General features: G+C 45.6%; 1 long non-coding RNA gene across 1 annotated transcript in view; it reads right to left on the bottom strand.

Moving 5' to 3' along the window:
• Positions 1-23,302: 23,302 nt before the first annotated feature.
• Positions 23,303-25,652, bottom strand: part of LOC135901391 (uncharacterized) — a 29,961-nt gene continuing 27,611 nt past the window's right edge. Inside the window, exon 3 of the long non-coding RNA XR_011514227.1 lies at positions 23,303-23,426. This is a non-coding gene — a long non-coding RNA (uncharacterized lncRNA). The remainder of the gene's footprint in view (positions 23,427-25,652) is intronic.

The following is a 25,652-nucleotide window of genomic DNA, read 5'->3' as shown; positions in this document are numbered from 1 at the left end:
AGAGTTGAGTTACATATTTTGGGGTTTGCAAATTGGAAAACAACTACCAATAAAAGAAATACACGGAAAGAAAGTACATAATTTGGCAATGTAAACACAATGATGTATCGGAACCAAGCACAAGAGCACATAGAAAGCTTAACGTGACATGCGAGGCAAGTCACTGCTGTAGGTTTAAAGGAAAAAGGTTTAAGGCTGGTTGTGGAACGGTCTCGTTAGAAAGTTTGTTCCATTCAGTTATTATCCTAGGAAAAAACGAATACTTAAAGGTGTTATTTCAAGTGGAAAAAAGAGTTATGATCAAAGCGTGTCTCTGCCTTGTGGCATATCCTGCACAAAAAGAAAGTGTTTGCGATGTGTCAACCTTATAATAACCTTTAGCTAACACAAAAAAAATTCACTCTCAAAACACGATATCCTTGCGTTAGCGTTGGGCGGTTGGCTTTTGCTAATGATGATGTGATCTAAGTTCACCCAAAGCTGTCATAAATAAATCTTACCGCTCTCTTTTACATTTCTTTTATCAATTTGGTTAACATATTTCTGAGTATACGGAGTATTTGGACGACGCCTGCCTCCATATATGAAAAATACGGAAATTCAAATCATGCAGTAATTATGGCAGACAAGGTTCACGGCAGCACTCTACGTGGGAAGCTGCAATAAATATCGATTGTAATTGCAGTTCACTAAGAAAAACATGTGATAACTTTGGAAACGGAGCATTTATATATGTCCCAGCACTTATGCAGTTGGTTATTGTGCGACAGCAGACGTTTTGTTCTCTGGCATGAATACAGTAGCTCCAGCACATTATTTCAATTGTCCAATAGGTGGCTTTCAGTGCTCTAGGCGTTTGCATGTTTCGTAATATTCGTCGCCTGGCTGCAAGTACAATCGTGTTCCGCTTAGTTTTGTCCGCCTTCATAATTTGAAGTAACCAGTCTTTCCTCAGTAGTAAGCACACGCTAAAGGTGGGAGGCGCACGCAGTATCAAGTAGGCTTAACAGCGATCTGTCGCAGTGAGTCGCATTACCTGATGATGCTCCGAGTGACATGAACCTAGATAGTTGAATGGATGCGTAGGTACCGCTAAATTGTATCGCTGTTGCTTCCTCTCAGCAAAGCGCCGTTTTAATTTCTCGTCAACTGATGGCCGCTGCAGCTCAGTTGTATGTCAACGGAGACAAGCAGCCACTGTACGCGTCATTCATGGATTACGCAGCCAGTGCCAGGGGTCAATCCGTTGGAGGAATTTGCACAAGAGTGTACTTGAATGCAAGGAATATAAGTATGGCTTACATACTGCGGTTCATAGATTAAAACAAACGATGAAAGACTTCTACAATATATAAATCACTGCGGTTGTGGTACAGACTGTACGCACTTTCCGACTTCTTCCACAAACTCTTCGAAAGTTGGCTGGGTAAGCGTAAATTAATTGAATTGAATTTGCATTGAATTGAATTTTTTCCGCAACAAGAAAACGTTACGAGTTGGTCAGGTAGAAGCTGTAAGAACAGCTTGAGGAGGCCTGGCCCCCTAGCCCATGGGGAAGCATAAAAGCGTGCGGCTAAGGGAGTACGACCTACTAAGAGGAAACACTTACAGGAGTTATAAAACGTCACTTGTACAGGGGATGATACAGTAGTCTTAAAGAAAAAGGAAGTCATCGTATCACATCATTATACAAACATTCAACACAGTTGTTTTGGTGATGTGCTATATATGTCAATCTTATTTCGTAATCGCCTGTACGAAAAACAGAGAAAGTATTACGTCAACAAAATTCCTGAAGTGCCAGGTTGTGCTTCTGGCGCACTTCTACTGATAAATTTGATGATGTATGTAACGCTTTGGGTACTAGCCAGGGCAACAACTCAGAAGCCGACTCACCTTGTGCTTCGGTGAAGCTGACTAGCAGAACAGCCATCAGGGTGGCGCAGATGATGTAACGGGTCTGCATTTTGGTGTCCTGCATCGGCGCGAGGTCATAAAATCAAGGTTTCATTTTGTACACTTATTGTTTGACAGCTTATTAGTACGAAATTGCAAATATTTGCAGAGGAGGCAGTTTGGTCACACGGGAAAGAATGAAGCGCCCAATTCAGAAACCTTCCTGTTCATAAAAGCTGTTTCTCATTGGCCGTCTGCATTCGCTAATACGTTCGCTCTCACCATTGGCAAACGTATAGTTGTTCTTATACTAATTCATCTAAAACATATAAAAACTTATTTGTCAAAAGAGGCCAAGAATACAAAGAAAATGTACTGGAAACAGGAAGTACAGGGTTGGGATTGCCCGAAGTCATTTTGGAGCAGTTTTGGAAACAAGTAAAATTCCCTTTTCGAACTTTTTGGAGCAGACTAGATTGCATTTTGGAGCAGCTTAGAGCAGGTGCAGCGGTGGAGTAGAGGTAGAACACCCGCCTCGCGTGCAAGAGGTCCGTGGTTGGAATCCCGGTGCCGGCAATTTTCCACCGGATTAAAAGAAAATCCGCGTGTTGATGAAATTGCACAAACAGGCCTGGAGTGTGGCCTGATCCCGGTGACCAGAACCGGTAACGCACTCCCTCACCAGAGCAGGATTGGCCACCCTGGTGCAGTACTTGGCCACAACCTCCTATATGAACACAACAATGATTATGGAGCAGACTAGATTTCATTTTAGAGCAATTTGGAGCAGATAAAATTTCGATTTTAAGCAGTTTGGAGCAGGTCAATCTGAATTTTGCTTGCAGCGCACATCGAAAGCACGACGAAACAGGAGAAACCGACACGAGTGATGACTGCAACTTCCTCGAGCTCTGATACTGGAATCGTAGTGGGCATGCAGATTTTGGTAATAGTGTCTGTAGATTGTAATTACTCATAGCAATCTAAAAAACACATGCATTCTGCAGTAGGGAGTCCGAAGTTTTGAAAAGTAGCCCAAGACATTTTTTTACAAATGCATTTTTCTTGAATGTCTCGACAGTGTGGGTGAACTGCCCGGAAATGCGCTTCACCAACAGACTGTACGTAGAAGCCAGAGTTATGAACTACAGTGGTTTATTATAGAGATAGCAATTATATGGACACTCCAGGCGCATTTATGCCGGCGTCTTCAGCGTCCTCGTGATGTTCCGTGTAAAGACCTAGGCCGATAACATCTTTGCCGCGCACCGTATGCTGCAAGTGGGAGTGTAGCATGCGAGGCTAAGCCGACGATGGCGCCTTAATCTCGCACGCGCAGGGGAGGAAAATGGGGAGAGGGCACCGTTTTCCGTCCCACGCAAGGTACTGGGTAGAGGAGAGGTTAGAGGGGGGGAGGGGTGCTCCACATCTGCGTCCACAGGGCCGCGAGGTCCCTGCCTGGAAAGCGATCTGCGATGGGGAGAGAGTGCATGCGCCGAGTGCTGATAGCTTCTTGCGCGCTGTGTTCTCGCCGCTTAGTTCGCGTTGAAGCGAGAGGCAGCACGAACGTCAATTCGCCTGCTGCTACTGCTGCGCATCCCCACTGCAGCGCTCTGACAGCTAGTGCGCGTGATGATCGAGAGATGTCTTCACGTTTGCGTGCGCGCGCATGTGCACATTTTGCAATTTATGGACCTTCATTTGTAGATTGATTTTCTTGGATTGCTCGAAAGCATTGCACAGCATTTCCCACAATAACCTACTACAAAAACGCGCATCTATCGGAATCCCAAATAGCTTCCTTACCTGGCTTGAACACTTTTTAAAATTTTTAAAAGGGCGCACACAGTCTACCTCTGCAAACAACCATAATTCATCCCTTTGCAATGTAAAATCGGGTGTGCCACTAGGCGCTAGTTGATCGCCTCTACTTTTCCTCATCTACATCAATGACTTACCTGCTAACATCAAGAATGAATTGCGCCTTTTCGCGGGTGGCTGTGTCCTATATTCCCGTATCAAAGGCTCGAATGACACCACCGTACTACAGCCGGATCTCGATTCCATCGCAGTATGGTGCGAGAAATGGTTCATGCCGCTTAACCTTACTAAATACAAAGCTCTGTCATTCACCCACAACCACAGCTTGACTAGTCTTACCTACACAATATATTCAGCTCCTATTAACCACGCACCGTCTTACAAATATCTCGGCGTTCAAAAACAAGAAAGGGGCTGGCAGATGGAATGGCGTTCAAATGTCATTGACACTATCATGGGCAACTCATATTGACACCATCTGTTTTAACGCTTCACATACCCTTGGATATTTAAAACGAAACCTTAAAGCCGCACCACCAGCAACAAAAAAGCTAGCATATCTAACATTCCTACGTCCGCAGTTATAACATGCGTCATCTATCTGGCACCCTTCTCAATCATATCTTACCTATAACATAGAACGAGAAGAAAGGGGGCTAACCGAGGGGCCCGATTTTTATTAGTCATATCATATCATATCATATTAGTCATATATTTATAAGTCACCTGCGGCAGTTGTTTTTCATCCACTTTAATTTCCATTAATTGATCGTTTCTTTCTTTCATTTATTAAGCACAAGTAATTTCCGCTATGTTGTCCTTGGTGTCAGTGTTTGGTGGCTTCTTATGATATCACTATGACATGGAAGCAATACGAAATCGCGCTGCTCGTTTTATAACTTCCAATTACTCTCGTGAAACCATCATAACTGCACTAAAACATGTATTTGAACTACCATCACTTGCTTCCCGCCGGATCATCTCTCGTCTCTGCTTGCTTCACACCTTTTATTACCATCCACACTCCATGCAATCCCTATTAAATCCACCCTTACGTACATCCTCTCGCTTAAGCCACAGTCGTCCCATGGCGAACATTAGCACCCGCGCCACTTTAATGAACATGGTCATATATTCGACAAAGCAAGGCTCTATATACTACAAACAAATTTCCGTTCACCTCGCGAAAGGAAGTATACGGAATCATACCTCATACACAATTTTAACTGCCTACACCCGAAGGGAACTGATTTGGCACGTGGCAGCTTAGAATCTTTAAAAGCGGTAACTTAAATCTGGAATTCTCATATCAGCCAAGCGTTAAACACATTACGGCACCTGCTAAACTTAATTCTTAACCTGACCTATTCCTCCATTTCCAAAATTTTTTCCCTGCCTACTACTCAATTTAATATACTTTTGCATGTTTTTACCTTTATATCAACTGTACGACCCCCTTTTCCCATGTACACCTGCACCCGCCCGCTTCTGTGCACGTCACCCGCCTATTTGTTATTCCGTTTTCGGTTGCCCCCCTCTCTTTTCTTTTTTTTTGTCTGTTTTTGTTATATATTGTTTGAAACACTCTCACCAACACATTCCAAATTCCCAGACATCAGTATACCTTTTTCGGCGCCTCAACCCCACAGGGTATCGCCATTTCTGCATACTGCCGTAACGACAGCTACGTTGAGCTACTGGGGCTAACGTCCCTTGAATGACCATGTTGCTGCCTTCCAGTTACCCCACGCATTGCACCCCAGACTCCTTGTCGCCATCTTAAATCCTTCAAGATTACTCGACGCATTGCTGCCATGCTGCTAAAGTCACTCTTTCAACTCGTTTTTTTTTTGGGGGGGGGGGCGCTTTTTTGTTACTCGCGCACTGACCACCTGACCAGCTCTTCTAAAGCCACAAGAACATGCCGCCAACGACACTCCTGAATGCTCCCTAACCTCGCGCTTCCCCAACGCCCTCCCATGCCCCCTTCTTTTTTTTTGTTCTTTCTTTTTTCCTCTTGGTGTCCCCCTTTCTTTCTCTCTTCTTTCTGTCCTTTTTCTCCCCACCTTCCCGCCCCTCTCCCGCTCTTGTCCCCTCATCTTGGGAACCACGCTCACAGACGTCAGGCGACAGCGCTCATTATCTTTGAAGTCTCTCCCTTTACAACCAGCCGCCACCGACAACAACCGCACGTGACGTCACTGCACTAACCCTTTAAAACTAACATGCCGAGGATGACGAGATCACCTTTGACGAAGATAGGTCATCCTATCGAAACGTTGGCCAGCCTTTCTGACGCACCTTATCCCTGTTTGCAAACTTTAATCCACAGTCTACTTTAGAAGCAGCTTTAGATCGGGGCCAACTCTCATTTTTCTATTCGAATACATATTAAAGGCAGCAGTGTTTTTATAGTGTCACAACTGGAGCGGTTTCAATAAAATGTGTTGCCTTCGATAAGGAAAGCTAGACTCTAGTAACGCTAGGAAGCAGAGTTTTGATTGAAGGCCATGAGTGTTTTACGTAAATTCACAAAATGATAACATGCAGAATAAAATTGCAGGAGAATGTTTACAGTTCTGTAGCTGTGCACGAGAAATAGATATGACAGTTCCGCAGACTGCGGCTGTTATGGGATCTAAAGTGGAAAAATGTGATTTTGGAATCATGAACTTACGTAAAGTTTTATATAACTGTTTACGAGGGTTTTGAAAGAGCCCTACTCACATTGAAGTAGGCTCACATTAAGCGCTCGTCCGTGTCTCTTCTTCTTGTGTCGTCTATTTGGCGCTATACTACTTCAGTCCTACTCACATGTTACTGACACACTTCAGGGTTGTATATCATACACCAACTTCGATCGTCTAATGCGAATTATTACGTGTAGTTCACACAAGTTAGCTATCTTTATCCATTATTGAGTTTTATAGTCGTAAATTTGATAGCCATTTTGTGATATTTTGCGAACTTCAACGGTCCTATTAAAACATCGACGCCTAAATAAAGATATGCTGGCCACAGTTAGCAGAATTTGACATTTTATTTTAAAAGCAATAAATTTAGTCAGTTTCGGTGCCGTGCTTCACGACAAAAACAATTTCTCCTTTTCCGTATATTAAGGGAGCAACCCCCAAGCTAAGATTTCCTCTCAAGAGGAAGCTGTATCTTCGGGCTCCTACCTAAGCGCATGGAAAGGGAGGAACTCATTTCACTGCATTTAAAAAGAAAAGCTTAAATTTCAGTGATTGTAGGAAAGGGAATTTTTACATATGGCGTCTCAGCTTTTCCACAAAAATTCCTGAAAATTGCAAAATAAAGAAAGCTATTGTATGAAATTTACAACCATGTACGAGGGCAAATCAGAAAGGCTTGGCCCCTATCTTTTTATCCAAATTACTGCTGTAAATGCGAAGTCTACATGTCGATTCCCAGCGGTGGACGTTCCTTGGAACGGCCCGGCCTTATCTGCCGGTACCTGGGCGGCATGGCACTGCTGTCATTTGTTGAAGATGGCGGCTGTACTTCGCACGTCCACGGCGTACGAGCAATGATGTGTGGCAGTCAGAACCGCCGAAAAGCTCCCGTCATTTCACTGGGAGAGCCTGGACCACCCACGATAAAATCCGGACCTCGCTCCCAGTCATTTCTACGTTTTTGGTAGGCTGAAGAAGGTCCTGGCAGAATAGCGATTCACGTGTAACAATGATGCCAAGACAGCAGTCCGACAGTGGTTCCACAGTCAGCTGGACGAATTCCACCACAGGGGCATGTCAACGTTATTGCTGCGATGGGACAAATGTCTGAACCGGTGTGGGGACTATGTCGAAAAAATGGTGTAAGGTGCGTAGAATAGTACGTGTATTTGTAATTACCCAGATGTACCTTATTTAGGCTAATAAAAAATAGAGACAAATACTTTGTGATTCGCCGGCTTGATTGAGCAATAAAGAAATATCAGAAATTTCTACAATGTGCCTAGTAATACATCTAAAGCGGACAACAATGATGTGTTGAACAACGCTCGCAATAGACCACTAATTTGTGGATAGCACTTTTGCCGCACCCTCTAAACAAATTCACGTAAGATATAAATACAAATATCTACATGGTCCGCTCTAAATGATCTAAGGCATAAAAGTCACAGAACTGCAATAGTTGTATTTGCTGCGGGATCACGAATTCCTACACATCGCGCTTTTATTTTTGTCAAACTTTCGAGTTCTTGAGAATTTTCCTAAGCTATTTAGGACACTACATAGAAAATCTGGTTCCTGGAGTCACTAGCAGTTAACGTTCACTTTCATATGCAACATATATAATTCAAATCCTCACAGCGGTTGCCTCATGCATAGATTTTTCTGCTTTACACGTATCTTGTTACGGAAACCGAAGTTGTCCCAAGGTAAAGCTTCTTGTTAAGACGTGTTCATAGAAGGGAGAGATCCACTTTCTTGTTGCAAGGCGCTCACCATGTCATGATACGTTCAATCTTAGTTTAGCAACTCAGTCCCGCGAGTAATGTCGCGGAAAATGATAACTGTTTCTTTCAAAGCGCAAACAAGGTTCACTAGGCTCGCTAAAGAAATGATGGAAGACCGAGTGCATTGGCAGGTTTATGTGCTCCACGGCAGCGCGTCAATTCGCCGGTCGAGGAAGAAGGAAGGTGTGTACGCTGTATCCGATGTCATCGAAAGTCATCCTCCTGATCCACGGGAGAAGTATCTCATGCAAACACCGACTTAGCTGCAAGTTAAAGCTGCAGAAACACTTTCGTTTAGCTGCTCGATCTTTTTTACATCCGCACTCTCGAAGCGATGTGGAAGGTGATCTTTTCTTCGTGGAAACTGAACTACAAAAGGAAAATGGACCTCTAATAGGTAGCTCCGTTTTGGCACGTTATCTGGCCTGACAGAATAGGCGGACATTACATTCAATATTAAGCGGGGTGTGTTACCAGCTAGGTACCAAAGTTTCAATAGGAAACTTATACTTACCCCTTGTTGGTTACATGTTTCAATTGCGGGATTGAAGCAGAGCAGTAATTCAGTGATAACGCTTTAGAATGTGTTCTGTGATAGCTTCAGTTTTGGAAAGTGGTGCTCGGAATATGTGGCGAAATACACTACCATGCCATATGACTCTTATCAGCACTGCATTTTTCCACAGGGCAATTGAAATTTTGGAGCTTATGTGCCAATTTTTATATTTGAACAACAGCACACAAGTGTGTGTTAGACAAAATAACCCGACCACATAAGGATTACCTTATTCCGCTACAGACAAAAATTCATGCGTCCGTTTCAAAAAGAAAAAAAATGGCTGTGGCTTAGATAAGGTTAAGCCCAGGATGCGAAGCATACTAGCCTTTATTTTAGTTGCTGAACCACTGTTTAGCCGTGTGAACTGCTGTTGCTTGGCTTTATTTGGTTCGGCTAGACGAAGAAACAACTCATGCATTACTGCTTCGCCTTCAAGAGTGGAACGCGACAGCGTTCCCGTCGACCCGCCAAGGGGTGTAAGACAATGGGCTACAGGGCAGCGACTACGCGCCCCGCATTGGACGCGGTGAGCGTCGAGCAAAGCAGCGTTCGGCGCGGCAACGAAATGTGCGCCTGAGCAAGAGACGCACGCCTTAGAAACAGCTCGTTTCTAAGGCAACACCGCATTCACTAGAGGCGCTTTTGTACCGCTTTGAAGCATCGTACTCGTGGCTCAGTGGTAGCGTCTCCGTCCCACACTCCGGAGACCCTGGTTCGATTCCCACCCAGCCCGTCTTGCAAGAGTTGAGCCAAAGCCACTTCTCCTCTGTCGTGACGTCACGGTGTCACGTGGTTTCAAGGCGACGCCGCCGCGCCTGAGGAGCTGGGTTGAGCTCTCGTAATATGCTTCGCATAAAAGAAAAATGTCGCCAAAGCCATCTCAAGTGACTACACATGAAAACGAAGTGGTATGTCAGAGTTAGCGTGCATTACGACACGACAGATGAGTTCATGCGTGTTTAATATGGCTGTCTTTACGACATTTAGGGAAATAGTTGTGTTCATTGGTAACAGAAAATAAATTATGGGCTTTTGTGTGCCATAACCACCATCTGATTATGAGGAACGCCGTAGCGGGGGACTCTGGAAATTTTGATCACCCGGGGTTCTTTAACGTGCACCTAAATCTAAGTACAAGGGTGTTTTCGCATTCGCCCCCATCGAAATGCGGCCGCCGTGGGAGGAGTAGGCGTTTAGTAGTCAACACTCTACCTTGACAACGAGGGCACCAGTACGCCCTTCCTGCTTACTCTATCGGCTTCTTCCACCCGCCATCAGTAGCCCCTTATAATATCCGACTTTCGCGCATGCCCAGAAGTTCTAATGAACAATAAATCAACGTTCAAGCAGTACTATTAACTGTAAAAAAGGAAGGATTTAAACATTTTCTTCAAGTTTTCCATACTGCATTTATGTATCACCATTAATGCTACCAAAATTTACATCGCAAGCAGTGTGCCCAATAGTAGCATTGTGTTACTTTTTTTATAGCGCGATGGCCCTATTGCATTTCAGAAGTTTCCTGCAGTAGTAGTAGTAGTAATAATAGAGTCATAGGTCGGCAAAAAAAAAATGCGACTGACTCGGGCTCACTCGCAAGATAAATGTTTTGCTGATGGCCTCACTGTAGCTCACCGCCAAAATTCCACTCAGCTAAGATGACGACAGACAAGCACTTAATCACATACATGCATACCTGTGTCTTAAGTTAGCTTGTTAACTACAGCCGCAGTGCTGGCCCTCCAAAACTACACCTGCGTAGACCACTGACGTTTACTTTTGATACTGCACTTTGTTCAGCTTTCGACCGCTGTATCTAGCTACCCAACATGAATACCAAATCTGCACGCTTCGACATAGTCGTCACCGGTACGCTCTACGGCTCAGCAAAGGGCTTAGATTGACAGCGCTGCTGCTAGGTGCCGTGCGCGACGCAAACATGAACAGTTGTAATTTAAGCACATTACCGACAGCATCGCGACCACGATTTGCAAGAAAATCGGCACGGTGACGCACCAATTTCTAAGACGAAGTGCGGCAGCATTCACTCACGTTAATCAAGAATGCGCCGAGAAACCCACGGAGACGACTCGACTTCAGTGCACCGGGTTGGTACACTGGCGGTTATTTATGCTGTCGCGACGCTTCCGCTGTGTCGCGTTCGCAGGAAACGTGCGTTTGATGAAAAGAAAGCGGAAAAGAAGGCGCGCGATTGCACCTCGGCTTTCTCGAGCCCTCGGGTAAGAAACGAATAACATAAAGGACAGGCTGGTGTGAGGTGGAGGCGGATTACAGGCGGCCTTGGCAATCTCGCCTGTTCGACATGTGCCCGGCCGGTGTAATCGACGTCTCGCAGGCACCGGTTTTCCCGGTTGGACGTCCACACTTCGGCACGTTCCCCTGTTGACGACGACAGGTGGGTGCCGGCCAGGATATCCACGAGACAAGGCGCGGCAATGCCCTCTGCACGGATTCTTATCTACGCGCGAACCCGGGTGGGCAGTATCCGAGCCCTGCTAACTGAAGTTCCTTTTCTAGTTCACGTCCTACCGTCGAATGTGGGACAATATTGCTGCTTTCGTATAAAGCACAAAAGTATGAGGCCGCGCACCTTATGCAATTCAGATTCAGATTCAGATTCAGATTTATTGGTTCCAAAAACATGAGTAATTACATGACGAATATACAGACGAGGGTCCCAAAGTCAAAGAACTGTAGTGGGACCCTCGGTTAATAATAACAACATTGATGGTGATATCATTAGACAGCAAATTAGCGTATTATAAAACAACATCTACAGATCAAATAGTGAATAATGAATAATTTCGCAGAATAGGTTCGCTGTGCGCCTGTTTGTAAACGCTTCATCTTTTTTTTCCATTTTGGAACCTTATAATTGTTCTGAATCTGTGTTTATTTCCATCACTTTAGTGCTGGTATTGCCGTCCTTCCTTTTTGTCAAGATTTCGTCCCGAAACGAGCTATAATCCATGCAAACATCTCGGCAGTTCGGCATTACTTCCTGATGTTCTCGCTGTGCTTTCTAAGGGAATGCGGAAAATTTTGCAATGGGTGACCCATATCGGCCGGAAGAGCGAGCCTAATGACAGCCACCGGGTGTACACGACCTTTAAAGCTCTCTCTAAAATATAGGACCATTGCTCATGCGGTTTGTAGCGTTATAAATGTGCATGACGTAAACTTTTTAAACATTATTTTGAATGAGTTGCCTGCCGTATACAATGCATTATGTCCTCTTGCGATGCAAATTGCGATACACACAGGCCAATGATAAAAATCCTAATTTCTCCCCTAAATTGTTTCCGTAAGCGAATATGTTGGCAAGCAGCAGCGAGATCAAATCTGATAAGCCGATATCGCGAGACCTTTGCGTCAACTTCTCACTATAAAAGCAGAAATGGACCAGAGACATTGCTGTTCGCTCGACTAGTATTTTAAGAGCAACGTTCCATCGCTGCTCAACAAAACAAGCTTGAGCTTATTTTTAACCATACCTTGGGGACCTAAATTCCGAAACCAGCTCTGCATTGAGAATCTCCGGAACAATTCAAGTAGTTATTTAGTGAATTCTTAGGGTGACACTCTGAATAAGGTGATTTGCTATGCAAGTAGTGTCTGCTTCCTTCAGTGAGTCACCCGAAGGAGCCGAATGGGCACTAGTGTTCCACAGGCGTAAAAATACGTACCTCAAAATAGAAAACGGCTTTATATACATAAGCCTTCTCAAAGACTAGCTATTACCAAGCAGCGTCAAGACTGGTAGGTTGCCGTTACTTACTGAGGACATGGGAATGTGTTACCTGGCCTTTTGTTCTATTTCTGTAAACGTGATTTTGCAGCGCAGTATGAAGAAGCAGACAGCTTAGGAACGTCTCTTTAGCCGGAGTAAAGTAAATACTATAGGACACAAAAAAACTTTTCTGACCTAAACAATATACTCCGCTTTTTCAACAAAAACGTAACAAGTTATTTTTGGTGGCGTTTACGCGCGTTCAAATATTGTTTCATTGTCTAAAATCAAATAATATTTGCTTGGACTCGTTTCTTGTTTAAAAGCTCATTTCCAAGACGTATTAAATAGCGTTTAGCGTCTTGATCTAGCCCCTGAAATTGACCAATAAAGTATTCGTTCGTGAACTTATATTTGCAGCTTCATCTCATGCAAGTGCCTTGTGTTCTATACGTCTCGTTCTTGTATGCCATTTGTATTTTACATATTTGTTCAATGGACGGTGTCCATCTGCATGCACTGACGATCCCAGTTTATTTTTCTGTTCACTATACTTCAGGCCATATTTTGAAACCGTCCTTCCCTTAGGGCACTTTCTGACATCATGCGAAGAGCTGTAACTTATGAGCAGCATGCCGCATTATGAAAGCTTCCTTCACCTGGTCCTCAAGAGAGGAATACTTTCGTTAGGTAAGAAACCGATTCCGCGCGCTTAGACTCGAGAGTACTCGTCATAAGCCTCACGTGAATGTCTTTATCCAGAAAAATAAAGTGTCGTTCGTGAATTCTTTACGTCAAATAGTTAATACATCAACGCGTGCGCTTTTCTGAATGCGTAAGCAGTTATATGCTTACCAGACGGGAAAATCTGCAGAACGCCTGAAAATTGCCTATTAATGCATAAGCATTGTTTGGCTCGGCTGTGACTTCGTTTTTACTTATTTTTACTTACTTTCTTTCCCAACTGATGCGCGTCCTCCCATGGCCTTTCCGGTGGCAAACAATGCTTAGGATTTAGTAGACAATTGTCAGATTTTTTCGCCGCATCTTGCCCCTTAAATGCTATAGTACGAATTGCGCCGGAACGCCGGGCATGAGGGCACCTCGACGGTGAAGAGCGGTGGATAGGCAACACCAGGTGCTCCAGTAGAGCGTGAAGCATTGCGTGAGGGGAGAGTGCATCGTCGCAATGTTTTGTCACCCTAGCTGTCGTTCCCGCAAATCTGTGTTATACGCGCGGTTCTCGTCCACGCAACTTCTCGCCTGCGTCCTGACTGCGCCTTAGAATGACCCAATGTACACGCGCCAAGCGTCTGAACGCGCTCTCTTGCCCACGAGGAGTTCATAACTCGAAGGACGCTCAGCAGCATTCGATTGGACATAGGCCTACCCTGAAATACCAAGTTAGCTCACACCCGCAATTAAAGCTTGCCGAGCCCCAAATTTCCATTTCCCTCATCCGCAAATTGTACTTATCCCACGCCCATTCCAACTTCGACTATCCGCAAGTTCAATCTGGCTCACCCCAAACTTGAAGTTGGTCCCCCGCCAAATTTAAGTTGACGCAACCCGAAATCACAAGTTCACCCGCTCTCGAATTTCAATTGGCCCGCATCCAAATTTAACATACCCCCCCCCAAATTTGTTTGCCCACTTCCAAATTTAGGTTGGACCACTCGCAAATTTCAAATTAGCGCACCCCCAATTTACGTTGACCCACTCACAAATTAAATTGAGCCACTCTCAAACTTCAAAATGGTCCACCCCCAGATTTCAATCTGACCCACTCCCCGATTTCAGTTGGCCTACGTTAATATTTCAAGTCGGCTCACCCCCGAACTTGGCCCAACCCACATTTCAAGTCGGCCCACCCACAGGTATTATGTTAGCACACTTTGAAATTTCGAGTTGGACCGCCCCCAGATGTCAAGTTGGCCCAACACCAAATTTCAAGTTGACCCGGCCAATTTCAGTTGGCCCAACCCCACTATAGGCTTCCCCATGCGTATTCTAAGAAGCGCTATGTATCTCGATGGGTATCCTCTTTCACAGCGAAGCCGTATATGGCTAGCTTATTCGTCCGTCCGCCTGTCGGTCACCTGTACGCCGGAAACTCCTGGCGCAACACCATGCACATCCGCGAAAATAAGAAAGAGAGGCACGCGATTAGCCAACACCATCTAGATAACACAAGGCCTGTTTACTCCAATCCATGACGTCACGCTACCTGGCCCGGAATTTCCATTGACAAGGCTGGCATAATGAAAGTGGTGACGTCAAAATCACTGTTGCCTACTGGGCAGCACTCCTGTTCGATTGTATGGCAGTCGGGCAGGTAACATGACGTAATGAATCGAAGTGAAAAGGCCTTGTGCTATAGGTGGTGTTGCATTAGCTGCGCCAGCAGTGACATCGTTGTTCTCCGTCGCAGCTGAGTGCGCGCGGAGCAGTTTCTCTCCAGCTCCGAAATGGGTAGCCCATGGTTCATACGTACTCCTTAGGAGCAGGCAGCTTTTGATCAGCAAAGCCGCGAGCAGAACCTGTATCGAGCTCATCTACGCCATGCCGATGCTCCAGTATGGGCACAAGAACAGAGTCAGCGTGGAAGCTTGGGCTTGCTGGTGATTCACTGAAAAAAGGACACAGCGCTAAAAATACAAACACTCGAGAGAACGACATGCACACAGCGCTGTGTGCGTGTCGCTCTCTCGTGTCCTTGTCTTTTTTGCGCTGTGTCCTTTTTTCACAAGAACTGGCTCATTCAGCCGAGCGCAAGCATCAACTGCGTACCGAGGATCCGGCAGCCTACCAAGCCGCCGTTTAAAGAATAGTCTGAATTAACCCTGTCATAAACACCGGGGCCGCACGTTTCAGCTTCACTGGTTGACGGATTGCCTTGGGGGCAATTTGTTGTTTTAGTTCTTTCTCTTTAAATTCTTCCTTATCACTTGAAAGTTACCAATCATCCACATTTGCACTATCATAACGAATAAATATCTTCACGTTCAAAATTCCTCATTTTTGTGCAGATACAAGGCACTCCACTTTTCGCGCGACAGGATTGGGGAGCTCGCCCAAGAACGCGTACGCATTAAAAACCGTCAAACCGTCCCGTTACACGGTCGCTTTCAATATAGCACCCGCAGCAGCGAGTGAATTCACCTTCATGCTGCCTCTTGCTTCAACGCCGACAAAACGGCGAGAACACAGTGCTCACGGAGCTCTCCGCCGGCCTCGGAAACTTTGCCGCTTCGGTGGCAGTAGTGTTCCTGTATATGCTCCCGCAGGGAGCAGAATTGCGCATACCTTTTCCGGCGCCGCTCGCACCGCTATTGGCCGAGCGCGAAAAATGACGTCAAATGATCCGCGCTGGTGCGAAGCCAACTTTACGGGCGCATCGCCGACTCATGCGAACTCGTCGTTTCCGTCAGTGCCATCGCCATTGCAATCAGCGGACCATCGATCGTGCGTTGAGAGCAGCAGCTGCGGGTTTCAGGTACGGTATTCGACGACGTGAAGTCAAGGACCTTGGTGAAGTGATACGAAACACATCGTACTGGCACTTGTATTCCAGTATGACGGGGTGCAGCGCACCACACTGCACAAACCGCACGGAAGTCTGCCATAGGAGTAAATGCTTCAGCCAAGCTAACTAGCTGGAGACACACTGATACTACAGTGAGAGTGTTGTTGCTAAACAGTCTGGGCTTCTTGACTTTGAATGCACCCTTCAGAGTTTAAAATTGAAATGAATATGTACCTCTCTCGCCAACCGCAATTTCTGAAGAGCTAGGACATCTTTGCAGAAAGCACACAAGGGAACAAGGATAAAACGGGTGCTGAGTTGGCATATGCATATTTAGCTCTCGAGCGGTGATAATTGTAATATATTCCTTCTCCGTGTGAAGTTTTGAGAAAAGTAAAATTGATTCTAGTCAATTTATTGTCTTGAAGTGCACAGGCTTATTTATTTTGTTAACTAATTGCTGCCATAGAAGTTAAGCCGTATGTAGTCGTAACTGTATGTGTGCTAGCTTGTGAGCATCATGTATCAGCCAGTGGAACAAAAACTTGTCGTTCATTTAAACACGCTAGAAATCTACGTTGTGCTTTGGTGAATGCTGTTTCCTGTGGGCGGGAGTGGAGTGAATGCACTGTTCAATGACGTAAAATTTCCTTGCCTCTGATGCGATAGGTCACAAAGCTTTGTAACCTGGCTTTTTGGCCAAAACCTGCTTCAGTGATTTCATTGATTTGGCACAGTATCTTCAACTACTGGCTTTTCTCCGAGTGGTAAGAGATCAAGAAAAATGTGTTGTCAGATTACAGGCTGCACTGTGTGAATAATTACTCTGCAAGTTTGCCATTTTGATGTGATTAGTGCAATACAAATAACCTAGTGTTACTCTTAATAGCTTGTTGCCTTTCCAGTTTCTTTGAATTCTGCCCCCAAGGTTCCAAGAAGCAGCACACTTGGCCTGCTTCCAGCAGCCAATCATGCATTCCCTTGTATGAAATAAATTTTATATAGAAGCTCTTGCATCTTGAATCTTTTTCTACTTGCAGATTTGCTGCTACTATATAGCTGATTAGTCTGCGGTATGAATGAATCGTAAAAGTAAGCTTTGCTTAAAATGTGCGCATGTGAACATTTGAAATGCGCTTAAATCTGTGTCTGCACCGCATGTATCGAAAACGTGCAGCTGTTGTGAACGATGGTTAGTGATAAATGACGCTCTGTTAACGGTCACTGACATAACTGCAGGCACGATAGCTCTGTTGGCGACGGTCATTAATCGGCTGGTTTCGGCAGCCAAAATGCGCTAAGTGTCCACCTTACGTGTGTGAAGTTTTAAACACTCTTTAAAACATTTCTTGCCTTCTGACAGTGATAAGACAACTTCATATGCATGCTGAAAATCATTGCACCGCCTTTTGTGGCAACGTACTGCGCGTTTGCGAGCGAACTTTGGAGCTGTTCGAGCCACGGGAGTATATTATTTTGGGGTATCGAAGGCGGTCCTACCCCCTATTTGTACGTTCATGTGTGTGTTTGTATATGCGTGTTTACATAGGTACATACAAAGTTTCGGTTGGTTGGAAGCCCACGCCCTCCAACTGCACGAATGACTCGTTCGAGCGTAGCCTGTATTAAGAAGTGCCCTTTTCTAAGCGCCTGCGAACAATTGGCGCTTGTAGCTCGCGACCACTAGAGAAAAAGGCGGAACACCGCGCGGCATTTGGCTCCTGCGCGCACGGAGTGGCTTCGCTGCAGAGCTGGATCACGACGGCGGACCTATGCGCAACTCTGCTCCCTGCGGCAGCATATACAGGAACACTAGGTGGCAGGGGTAATTGGCGGCATCTATGAGGAGGGCGGGAAAGCAAATCCGCTTCTCTTGCACGATCTGCGGGATCGGCACGCGCCCGCGCGCGCCGATCCAGGAGGCTGTGCCTTTTCTCCCATCCTTTCAACTCCTCTCCCCTTGCCCTCACTCACAACTCCATCACCTTCGACTGTCTCCGCACGCGCCCACCAGCCCGGTGCCAGCTTAGCTCATGGAGTCTCATGGTTCATTACCTGCTGTTATTGGGAAGCGTGGGCTGTTTTGCCTGCACCTGCGCGGGCAGTTTCGTCAGTTTCGTGGTCTTCGGTAGCTGTGTGTTTGAGCTCCCCGATATTTCACCCGTTTCACGACTCGCACCACTCGCACATCGTGCAGTGGTCTACGAAAACCTCAAAAACAAGCCCTGCAAGGTTCTTCCGGGTGTTTAAAGACAACCGGTGAGCGCGCAGAGCCAAGGACATCAGAAGGCCATGTACACGAAAACGGCCTTGTGCACGAACACAGCCTTGTGCATGTGTATGCTCCATGAGTCTCCGGACGCAATTGCGCCTTCATTGCGCTATACTTCCCTCATACCAGTAGAGAATGCTGACAAATAGATGTTGTTCCTCATTGTCACCTGGTCTATGACGTGCTTTTCTGTGTCAAGTCTCATTATGCATCTTCAATAACTCGCGCACCTTTCCATTCCACTCTGAGTGCTTTTTCTGTGTGTCACCGTTCTACAAACGTAGTAACAGCTGAAAAAGTACTGTTCGTATTTACGTATTATCTCAGCAATTGCGGGTGGGAAAACCGCGCGAAGAACCTTCATGTGTGGGCAGGATAAGCTTCTTTTTCTTGAAAGCATAAGCATTGCCAGTGTCCTATATGCATATTTTTGCAGTTTGTGTTTATTACACAAAGGAGTGCCCAGTAGGTATGACGTAGTGCCTTAAGTGACATAATAAACGAGTTTTGCGCCAAAACCACAAACACAAGAAAGAAGATAACGCGGGCGCTTTCTTCTGTTTTTGGTTTTGGCTCAAACCTCGTTTATTATGCCAGATAACCAAATAGACTAGCAGTTCACTCTGCTTAAGTGACGTACATTTACTCCTAAGCACTGCATTCTGACTACCTTCTGCTGCCCCTTGCCACCGTTACTCAAGTTGCGGCCAAGTGCAAGATAATGTGATAATATGTATTTCCGTGTTTATTTCAATGTTATTTTTGTTCTACCATATCTTTGTTGTTTTGTTCAGTAGTAATAAACATGTCACACATTTCATATACTTTTCTGCAGGTATATATGTTTTTTTCCTTTTTTGTGTGTGTGGCTGTCAATAAAACAATCTTAGCATTTTATTCTATTCTTTAGCTATTTTGCGTGTCATTGTTTATGCCATCACCAGTGAATTTTCCCTTTCTTCATTTGTCATGACTATGTCATACACGTGGTCCAGTTTTATGCAGTATCTCAGCGAGTACATCAGAAGCTCTCAGTGCGCATATCAGAAGCTCCTCTACATTTTGGTCTTTAGGGCATTATATAAAGTTCTTTTTTATATGTGTGTACATAAAACGGCCTTCGCGTTTTCTTGTGTATAATTTTTTTTTCTATTTCACTTCCGTGCACTTTTGCGTTGTTTAGTAGTCATGTACAAGTCATGCATTTTTTTTTCATTTTTATACGTTTGTTGAGCTTGTATCAGCTATGCGAAAATCTTCGTCTTCGTAAACGGAAGTCCATAATACGAGACAAAAGATCTGTTGTGTTCGAAGTGGAATTTATACATGTTCTAGCATATGTTCCAACACTCAAAGTATAGACAAGACTGCGTGCGTGCAAACACATAAAGAACCCCACGGCGCGCCACGCGCCAGTTGACACCCCAGCTCAGCTTCGCCATTCAGTGACGTTTCACGCCCAGTGCACTAAGTTGATTTCACTTTCTTAAACGGTCATGTCCGAAACGCAAGCTGCGCGCAGTGAACTTGACTACAACACGACCCGGCTCGGCGACAAAGCAGGGCTGCTTCCGGCTCACGGCATAAGCGTTGAGTACTCCTTGCTGCGTACATGATAGGGTGCGCGGATTTGAGTTCGCCTGACTGAACCGGGAGCTATATTCTTTCCTCGACAGTTAATGCTGCTTTCGTGCGTTTAGGAAGGGGATGATGCAGGCACACGGGCTAGTTGTTGCTGAAGTCAGACGGAGTTCAATGTAAGGGCACAGTACCCGCACAGCCGGAATCGCACGTGCTTTTTCACACATTCGGCTACGTAAGCACGCCATAGAAACCCGCCCTCGAATGCTGAAATCGTTGTGCCATCGCTGCGACATCGTTTCTTGTCCTGTCAGAACAAACGCGTCAACCCCACCATGCGTCCTGACACGCAAGCGCATACTCGGAGATCTATTGACATGTTTAGGTGAAGCTCCACCACCTAAGACACCAAATTCACTATATAGCACGTTCGCTCGCCACATTTAGCGAAACATTTATTGCCAGTTTTCTTGCATAAGCGGCAACTTATGCAATAAATTAGTATATCTTTGCACAGCGACACAGCAGAACGCGTTGTCACCTGCTGCGGAGCAACCACAAGTGTGACGACAGGCGCCGCGCCGCGGAATCGCAGCGCCGCATTGCTGCCGAGCTCCAGTGCGCACACTCTACGATCGTCAATGGTGCTGTTATGAAGTTTATGCGCAGCGTGCCATGGAGCGTGTGAAACATTTGGTACACGGCACTCATTGTTCGCTAGTGCACCTTCGTGTGGAACACACTTCTCTAGAGTCTAAATAGAGCAAGTGTTTCTTTGATATTGGAAATGGTCGCCAGTGCATAAATCCTGCTCTCAAAATATTCTTTTTCTGACAAGACTTAGTCCTTGACCACACAGGGTTGTATACCGTACCTGAGGCCCGGTAGAATACCTGAAAGCCCCGGTAGGACAGACGTAAAGGAAATGCTAATCTACGTGCGAGTAAGATTAGGCTTGCAATTTCCCTGGCGCAGAACCAACACACGTTCCTCTTTCGCACAGTGGAGACACAGCCATACGCTTCGAATCGTAATGTTAAAAAAACAGTCACTGCCCCATTTATTTATATTTAGTCTTTAATTCATAGTGTTTAGACGGTCACTCGTGTTCTAAACATCGCCTTGTTACTGTCTTATACCGTATGTGCTCAACTACGTAATTATCACTGTCTGCAGCATTGTGCACGTTTGCTATCGATTTAATTAGCCATTCATGGGGTTTATTGGCTGAATGTGGAACATGAGCTATAAGACAGGCTGCAGTGGAGATCACTGGAACAAGCATAAACGCAAGGGTTACCTAACCTGTATCTGAATCTCAATACATGGATATTTTGGTAGTTGTGCTTCACGCGATACTACGGCCACCCAGACCGGAAAGTCAGACAACTTCGTGTGCAGCAAAAGAACGCCAATGAAGAAGATGATTTCTTAGAATCCCCGTCGAAACGGGGCGGTGACAAATAGTCACAAAGGCGGGTTGAGCTGATCATGTAATCTATGCATGATTATCAGTCTAGCATTTTGCCTATATCTCGGTAATAGTTTCTCTCTTTCATGAAACCTCAACGTCTACCTTGTACCGTTATATATGCCTCTAACAGACCCGGTCCTATCAATCAATTCTCTGGTTTTTTTCCATCGATATTCTAAACGTCGCTTCCTTATCTCGACTGCTGAGCAGTTAATGCTTCCATCCGCTTGATATCCCAGCGCTTCTGGATGGTGGCCGGCATCTGTGGATCTCGCTGGGTGAATATTTTGGTATTTCATTAGGATGTACTGAATTGTTTTGGGACTTTCCTGTAGCAGACACGTGCCTCTGCCTGTTTCAAATATTTGCTTCGTTATAATTTAGCCCTTGTGCAACCAGTTCGGGCTTGCAATAGGAAGGAACTGCCGTTTCTGTTATCGTACATATATTCTTTTCTCATATCTTTCTTACATTTCTTGTATACCTCCATGACATTTCGTGTTTCAGTCCCTTGCATCCCATTTAGTGTCTCTGTGTCTTTTACTTTCGTTTTGATGACTTCAGCTTATCTATTTGTGCTTTCACTACCTTGTGCTTGGTTGCAAACTTCCTTGACCTTTTCCTCTATTCTGTCTCAGTATTTATGAACTCTACAAGTATTTGTGCAATTTAGCCACTCATTTTATTTCATACACGTTCCTGAGTCTTTCACGTTCCTGAGTCTTGAAACATGACTTTTTACACGGCGCTTCTTTGACTTTGATACAGGCTGAACCCATGTCACCACGAACTGCCTCATTTGTTGTCGTGTGGCGCACATATCCGCCAACATGCGAAGAACACGAAAATAACAGATCGCGGTGCGTGGCATGTGCGTGCGCGGTACGGCTGGGAGAACGCTTTCCGCCAAGCAAACGGGTTGACATCTTCTACCGGTGTGGCGCCCTTACCAGTCGCTACACAGGCAAAATTGTTTCGTACACGACAGACTATAATGTTCACGATATTGGCACACTACAAAAAATTACATATATTAAATGCGGGCTCCTGTACGAACGAGAACGTCGATAAGTATTCCTAATTACCGCTGGATAACAAAAGCAAATGCCCTTAGAACCTTGTCATCACACAACTGGGCCAAAACCACGTGCAATCACACTCCGGTGGCAAGAAGTAAGCAAAAGTGGTTATAATTCCGCTGTTTCTATGATGCGATAAGTCGCAACACAAAATACGTGCACTTGTTTGCGATTGGTGCTCCGCCGACGCTGGCTCTATTTTTTTAACGCGCCATTGATGTGGACCTTTCGCTACAAGCACTATTAATCCTGAGTGTATGTCTGCGCTTATGACAGCCATAGTTGGCAGTGTGCAAACAATTTAATGAACGGGTCTGGTAGGCACGTGAAAGGTGTCGTGATGTTCGCGCCCACTTTTTCTCCCTGGACAGTTTCCGCCCTGCTTATTTGTTTGTTTGAATGTTTTTTATCCTTCTAGTTGTAGTCTACGTCACCAGCGCCCTTCAAACTACTAGGATTTTGGTTCGCTTATTCGGCAGGTCAACTGCGTTGCAATGGTGGCATCAGTTGTTTTCCCGTACTAGAAAGTGTAATTGTTCAACTGTGATGCTATGTTTTTCAGGAACCAACCATGCGTTTTCCATAGAAGTTACTTACAGGTGCCAGTTCCAATTTCTTTCTTCAGTTAACGAGCACACCAGGCTGTACCGAGTTTACTTTTACTTCACTAGACACACCGCTAGACCATTCCACCTCTTGGCTGGAACTTGGTAGGCCTGTAGGCATCGCTTGCCATCAGGCATACCGTGGCGGAACGAGACTACGGAGTTATGTTTTTGATAAGGCTTTATTGTCTTCGGACACACAGGCGCTCGGGCACACACCATCCGTTGAAAGCGCGAATCAGTGCAGGTCTGCAGACGCACCCGGGGACGCACTTGAAAGCGCAGGCCTGCGGCGGAGGCTGGCCACAAATTGCGGGGCAGGCAGTGCTGCACTGGGAAAACTGCTCACCGGGCCCGCAGCGTCGACCAGGAAAAGCACCTGCTGTGCACCAGTTAGAGTGAATACATGGGAAGATTTGCTCAGCGACAATGCCACTGCAAGCATGGGGAGCTTTTGGTATTAGGCTATCTCCAACTTTTGTCACTAAAAAAGTTGCCCCTATGTCTCTAGCGGTGTCCCTTTCCCTATGCAACCCGTAAACCTGGTCTGAATCAGAATTTTATTGCTGTGAGCTGCTATGATAACTTCTTAGTCGCAACCATGCGAAGAAAATAGCCGGTAAACGGCGTAAAAATTACAAAAAATACACAGCGGGAATGCATTATAATGTTTGGTTTAAACAATCGAAATAACGTAGTTATGCTTAACAGGAATTCGAAACGAAGGTAACCCTTGCTTTAGCAACCCTTGCCATGCTGGACCACCAGCAGTAGGTGGCCGGGTGGCTGCAGCCATAACAACGGTAAAGGTGGAACTAGAATAAATGCAATTGGGGTGTACTAACGGCTTCACTTTTTATAGCTGTGATCACAACGTTCTTGGTATAACAAGGGTTATTAACTCGATGAGCTTTATTAGGGTTATTCACGCCGGGGGATGCCTGCCCGGCATGTCTCAGACCCTTTTCCCGCTGACCTCAGCCAGTGGGTAGTCCATCGCCTTTGGGTATCCGGGGAAAAAAAGTACGCCTGTGACAGTTCTGAGTACCGCATCCTTCTCGGGCAATTCTAGAATCACATGCGACGAAAGGTGAATGTCCTCGAGCTGCTGTAGCTAGTGCACGGACTCTGGTATCTCGTCGGATTCGTCGTTGGCTGTCGCTCGAGCAAGCCGTCTTAGGGGTTCAGCACTCACAATGTGCAAGACGGGTTTTTCTCTAGTTTGTACTGGTATACTCCCACCGACAGTGACCAACACTGCATTCTATCTATATATATAGCTACAGTGCTGATGAGCGCTGGACGATCTTCCCGAAACAGACCAGCAAGCGGCTTGTGGTCAGTGACCACCGTAAACGTTATCCGAAGTAAGCTTTAGCGAAACTTGGAAACGCTGGAAACTAGCTATTCACGCTTCAGCTCGGAAGAGTTCATTTCTACTTTAGATAGTGTTCGAGGACAAAATCCGATGGGTTTGTGCACATTCCCCACTCGGTGAAAAGAAACTGCGCCGATGCCGTTTGGCGACGCATCGCACTCGAGGCGCAACGGCCGCGAGACGTCGAAGTGTATAAACATTCTGGCTTCATATAAAGGGTCGTTTGACTTTTGAAATGAATCTTGCTGTGCGAAGCCCCATTTCCAACGGCGGTTCTTGGTGAGCAGGTTACAGAATGGGGGCAGTAAACAGGCCGTGTTAGGAAGGACTTGCTGTAGTACGTGAGAAGGACAAGGAGGACAGAAATTGTGCAGCACTGCCAGAATGGAGAGTTTTAATAAAGGTCTCCTAAGGCGTTAGACAAAGTTCTTTCAGTGGACAATATGTACACTGAAGGTTTGCTTTGTAATAAATTCTGGAACCTAATATATATTCAAGCACCGTTGTTAAGGTGATAAAATTTGCGAGGAACCTTTCACTTCTATAAAGAAATTCTAGAAGAGTTGACTGTTGGGCTAGTTGGTCGTCCATATTTGAAGTAGTAACTTAGCGCGAATAAAACCACCGAAACAAGAAAGACGGACAAGGACAAGCGCTTCTCCTTGTCCGTCTTTCTTGTTTCTGTGGTTTTATTCGCGCTAAGTTTCTACTTCGAATATCTATAAGGAAATGTTGGGATCGAAATTATGTATGTCTTTATGATCTAGCCAAGCACTTCTTCAGAAAACTAGATAAACGTGAACACTGTAAAAGCCACACCAGCCACTTGAAAACCATAAGTGCAAGGTAACATACTACTTCACGCGTGTGGTATTGGATTGTTTGAACAAGGCGCGTGGGCGCCATCACTCGAGGAACGAGGAGGAAGAACGAACTGGGCTCGCGCTGTGTATCTAACCGGTCAGCGCTGCAACCGCTGTTGTAAATATAGCCTGTAAATAGTTGCTCGTCTTACTGATTCGTCCTTCGCGTAACATGGTGGTGGAGGTGCGGGGTAAGAGCGGAGCAAGAGCACGTGGCAGGGGTGTTTGGGAGCCGGGAAAACTGTGCGACGACGCGGCGGCTTTTGGCTATCTCGAAGCGGCGGCATTCTTTGACGATGGCGTCGACGGTACAAACGTCTTTATAGACGAGTAAATTGAAGGCGTCGTCCGCGATGCCTTTTAGGAT

This window comes from Dermacentor albipictus, chromosome 1 (assembly GCF_038994185.2).
Source record: "Dermacentor albipictus isolate Rhodes 1998 colony chromosome 1, USDA_Dalb.pri_finalv2, whole genome shotgun sequence".
Taxonomy (NCBI): domain Eukaryota; kingdom Metazoa; phylum Arthropoda; class Arachnida; order Ixodida; family Ixodidae; genus Dermacentor; species Dermacentor albipictus.
Note: the sequence above shows the minus strand (reverse complement) of the source record. Positions and strands in the feature narration are given on the sequence as shown.